Below are 6,026 nucleotides of genomic sequence, written 5' to 3'. Positions count from 1 at the left end.
ATTCTATGATGTTTTTTCATAATTTTGGTCGACCTACTATAGTATGACTTTTTCATAATTTTGGACGACATACTGTAGTATGACGTTTTTTCATAATTTTGGACGACATTGTATAGTATGACTTTTTTTTACATAATTTGGATGACATGCTATACTATAACGTTTTTTCATAATTTTGGACAATATACTGTACTATGATTTTTTTTCATAATTTTGGACGACATGCTATTCTATGATGTTTTTTCATAATTTTGGACGACATACTATAGTATGACTTTTTTCATAATTTTGGACGACATACTATACTATGACTTTTTTTCATAATTTTGGATGACATTCATTAATATGACTTTTTGTCATAATTTTGGACAACATACTATAGTATGACTTTTTTTCATAATTTTGGACGACATTCATTACTATGACTTTTTGTCATAATTTTGGACAGCATACTATAGTATGACTTTTTTTCATAATTGTGGATGAAATGCTATACTATGAGTTTTTTTCATAATTTTGGATTACATACTATAGTATGACTTTTTTCATAATTTTGGACGACATGCTATAGTATGACTTTTTGTCATAATTTTGGACAGCATACTATAGTATGACTTTTTTTCATAATTTTGGACGACATGCTATAGTATGACTTTTTTTCATAATTTTGGATGACATACCATCGGATGACGTTTTTCCATAATTTTGGAAGATATGCTATTCTATGATGTTTTTTCATAATTTTGGACAACCTACTATAGTATGACTTTTTCATAATTTTGGACGACATACTATAGTATGACGTTTTTTCATAATTTTGGACGACATACTATAGTATGAATTTTTTCATAAAAAAAGTCATTCTATAGTATGTCGTCCAAAATAATGAAAAAAAATCATTGTAAAGTATGTCATCCAAAATTATGAAAAAAAAGTCATAGTATAGCATGTCACCCAAAATTATGAAAAAACATCATAGCATAGCATGTCATCCCAAATTATGCAAAAAGTCAAAGTATGTCATCCAAAATCATGAAAAAACATCATAGTATAGCATAGCATGTCGTCAAAATTCTTGAAAAAAAGTCATAGTATATTATGTCGCCCAAAATTATGACAAAACGTCATAGTATAGTATGTCATCCAAATTTATGACGAAACATCATAGTATAGTACGTTTTCCAAAATCATGAAAAAACGTCATAGTATATTATGTCGTCCAAAATTATGAAAAAACATCATAGTATAGTATGTCGTCCAAAATTATGCAAAACCGTCATAGTATAGTATGTCGTCCAAAATCATGAAAAACCGTCATAGTATAGTATCTCGTCCAAAATCATGAAAAAACGTCATAGTACAGCATGTCATCCAAAATCATGAAAAATTGCATAGTAAAGCATGTTGTCAAAAATCATGAAAAAATTTCATATACACCATGTCATCAAAAATAATGAAAAAACATCATAGTATAGTAAGTTTTCAAAATTCTTGAAAAAACGTCATAGTATAGCATATCGTCAAAATTCATGAAAAAACATCATAGTATAGCATGTCGTCGGAATTCATGAAAAAACGTCATATTAGCAGGTCGTCAAAATTCACGAAAAAACGTCATAGTATAGTAAGTCGTCAAAATTCATGAAAAAACGTCATAGTATAATAAGTCGTCAAAATTCATGAAAAAACATCATGTCGTCGGAATTCATGAAAAAACGTCATAGTGTAGCATGTCGTGAAAATTCATGAAAAAACGTCATAGTATAGTATGGCGTCGAAATTCATGAAAAGACGTCATAGCACAGTATATCGCCAACAATCACGACAAACATCATAGTATAGTATGTTGTCAAAAATCACAAAAAACGTCATAGTATAGTAGATCATAAAAGATGCTATAGTATGGTATGCAAAAAAATTGGTAGATTAGATCATAAGAAATGTCATTGTATGTAATTTTATACAAAATGTCATTGTATAGTATGTCAAAACATGCCATAGTATAACATAATGTTATTATATAGTATAACATACTACAGTATAACATCTTTTATGATATTCTATAAATTGAAGTATGTCCAATATAGCATAGTATCATCTGTAAATAATAATAACATTGCATAATTCGTCCACAAAAGTTTGATAGTATAGTATTTTATAAAAAATGCAATAGTGTAGTCTTTCAAAAAAAATCATAGTATAGTATAAAAAATGCAAGTGTTGGTTGTCAAAACATATTTATAGTACAGTTTGCCAAAAAGTAAAGTATAGTACATCATACATAGTATATTATTTTTAAAAAAGTCATATTATTGTATGTCATAAAAATGTTAATTAAAATGCCATAGTAAAGTACGTCAAAAAAAAATCATAGTATGTCATACTAAATGTAAATATGCCATAGTGCAGTATTTCATAAAAAAAATGTAATAGTATAATAGGTTATAAAAAAATACATTGTACAGTTTGCCAAAAAATATAATATATATATTACATTATAAATAAAAGTCCTAATCAGATCACTTATATCTAATATAGTCTTTGTAGCCTTCCTAACACATTATTGGTGTGTTTTCTTGTCAGGTTTTCTTGCGGCTCGTAGAAAAAACAGACTAGGCACTAAAACTATTGCTGCAGATTGTGATCCTGCCACAAGGCTTGGGGCTGCAGCACATCCTGTGTGAACAGAGCAATCGAAAGGAGGCATGCAAGAAACAAAGGGCTGACGCTGTTAACTGGTCACAGTTTTAAAAGTGTTCATGAATGTGACAGGCAGCTGAACTCAGATTCTTACAGAAAGTTTAGTTGTGGCTCTATCAATTTATCAAATGACATGAGTACCCTTTCTTCTTATTGCATATCGCTTCAGTACAGCCACCTTCCAGTGAATACAACTAAACACCTGCACATCTTTATAATCATAAAGACTTAAACCATCTGCTGCTCCTTTCATCATCACAAGATGGCAGTGACTAATGCTCAAGCATGTCCACCACTCCCACCTCTGAAGAGATGCCCACAGGGATAGATTACTACACTAAAGCACCCCAGGATAAAAAGTGCTGTAGAACCATATTCACACAGGTGCTTTCAGTCATCTGTGTGCGTCCCTGTTTCCAAGAAATTGCAACAGCACACACATTTTAAGGAAACAAAGTGCTGACCCAGTAATGTTTTGCAACCCAGCCGCTCTTGGCTTCCATATATGTAGGTATTCACGTCACTAGTTTAACTTCCTGTTTTTCACTTTAGTATTAACATAAATACAAATACACATTTTGACTATAAGGAGTCATAATGAGAGTTTGATCTATTATACAAGTTGATGAAAAAATAGGTGTATATGTACAGTAAATACGTACTGAAACGTGTGTATATGTAGAGTATCTACATGTCTGTCTATATAAAGTACAGTATGCAGGATCAGCAACAAAATTACACGAAACCTCCGCTAATTAATGCGCGTCAGTACACGCTTTGATACCAACTGAATCAGAGAGGAAATGAAACAGCGTGCCTGGTTCTGTCAGAGGGAGGAGACAGAAAGAAACTCAGGGTTTGTTGAAGAAAACCTGCCAGGGAGCAGGTTTGGTTCACGGAGTCAGTTACCACAGAAACTGTCCCAGAGTCTGAGTTAGTTAATCCTGAGATGAGGGAAACTTTATAGAAAGAGAGGTATCACTGAACACACTTTCTGAAACAGGAGCCAGAGAGCTTTGATGGTTTAACCACAGGCAGATACATTTTGTTGATGATGATGAAATAAAACACAAACAGCTTCAATGTAAAGGTTTTATTGCCAGAAACTCAGGACAGAGCAGACAACAAAGATCCAGACAAAATATATGCTTGAGTTACAATAATAATTAGTACTCTAATTACAACTGGTACCGACATTAAGTTTTTTAAAACTGTATTTTAAGTCTTAATTTAGAAAAAAACAACAGCGTTATTTGGTTTAGAGTCACCAGTTAACCTGCATGTCTATGGACTGTGGGAGGAAGGTGACCCACACTGACACGGGGAGGACATGCAAACTCCGCACAGAAGGGCTCCCCCACCCGGGATCGAAACAGGAACCCTCTTGCTGTGAGGCAATGATGGTTGATTTAAAAACTCTCTAATCTGTTGAACATATTCTCCCTCCCCCTCCATGTTCTGTGAGACCTGATAAAGCCTCAGAGGGCTGCTGTCCTCCCAAAAAAACTTTAGCTCTTTTCCAAAAAGCTGAACTACTGCATTGTTGAAATCCGTGGTTATTTTTTCTCTTATCAGTGACATTGATTCATTGTTAACAATCTCGATCCAGTTATTTATTAGAGTTGTAATGATCTCATCTCTGTCCTTCGGGGGAAATTCAGATGACATAATAATGTTGGTAATAATGTTGGTTCCACGGTCCAAATGGTCCAAAAGACGTGAACTGTTTGCCCGATCCACAAGGTAGTGAGAACTGGATTTGATAGTACTACTTATATTTAGTAATTTTTGTCTCAGTTCATTTTCTTTCCTTATAATGACTAGTTTGAAAGGGATGTCCTTGCATTTTTCTATATAAGTAAGAAAAATACTCCTCGGATCTGAGATCTCAGAATAAGTGAGACCCTTAAAAAAATTTGGACCAGTTAGTCCCCAAGGTTTTGTAAATGCCACTTCGGTAAAAAATCCATACATATTGTGCCACTGAGCAACTTTCTGTGAAAGTAGAAACATACAGCAGGTGGCATTGTTCTCTCTCCTCAAACATGGGCTGTTATAGGAATACACCAAAAGTTTTATCACTTTGGTTCTATTTTTTTGTAAAAAATCGTCAATCTGTTGAATTAATTTTTCCTCACTGTGTTTTTTAGTGGGAACAGCAGACCGTCCGCCCCTCTTTGAATGGTCTGGATAAACTGCAGGAAAAATGATCAAATCACCATTTTTCAAATAAGCAATAGCAAATGCATGTTGTATTGTGTTTGTTTTTTTCTCTTTTTGGTGATCATCGAGGTAATATACAAGGACAGACTTCATGAGTTCATCATGAGGCATTATGTCAATACTTGACTCTTTGTCTAAAGTCAAATGTGATTTCATTTTAGTAAAAAGTTCAGTTTTGTCAGAAATATTTGTTTGTTTTTCAAAACTGTCTTTTATTAGATCGGTTTGGTAATACTTTTTTTGGGGCAATCTATTATTTATGTTTTGGTCTGGAATATATTTATCAGTTCTAATTTTCTTTGCTGGGCTACAGGAATGATCCTCCGGCTGCAGGTCTTCTTCCCTGGATAGTAAAAAAGTTTGACTTTAATATTTTTCACAGGACAAAATCATTCCTAAAACATCATTATTATTAGTATTATTATTATTATTATTGTTGTTATCATTATTATCATTTAACTGCTAAGCTGGAAGAGTTCCCATGTGCCACATACATAGAGCTGTAGATGGTTAATGACTAATTTAACTCTGTTAAGTGTACCTAATGGTGACATGTTAGATTAAAATATATTTATTTTCTCTCCTCTTGTTGCAAACGGGAACAAAGCACAACAATACTGCTCAATATAATGGAGCTCCATTTACAGGCAAGGGAGACTGTCTTCACAAGAAAACAACATAATCATTTGCATCAGCAACGTTTACCGTCTTGACAAAGTGCTCTGCAGCCGTGGCAACTATGAGAGCAAATAAGGAAGTTGTATGATGTAATAGAGAGACAGAGAGGCTACTTGTATGTAAAACAAGTAGGCTGCTCCTAAAATGTATTTTAAAAAAAATAAAAAATAAATACTGAGGTACATGTAATGGAGTAAATGTATACCATCAGCACCTACCATGGAGGAGGATGGGAGACTTTGTCCGGTTTAGAGGAGCGGGGCCGAAGGATCGAATTGTTTGGAGATCTGCAGAAAAAGATAGATGAGAATAAACTGTCAAACATTTAGACGTGGTAACATGTCATGACGTGGGAAGTCACTTAACTGTCATATAATAAATGTAGAAGTCAGTTGAAGAAAACAGTAAAGTTGAATATATTTGAC

The sequence above is a fragment of the Epinephelus moara genome, chromosome 4 (genome assembly GCF_006386435.1).
Source record: "Epinephelus moara isolate mb chromosome 4, YSFRI_EMoa_1.0, whole genome shotgun sequence".
NCBI classification, from domain to species: Eukaryota; Metazoa; Chordata; class Actinopteri; order Perciformes; family Serranidae; genus Epinephelus; species Epinephelus moara.
Note: the sequence above shows the minus strand (reverse complement) of the source record.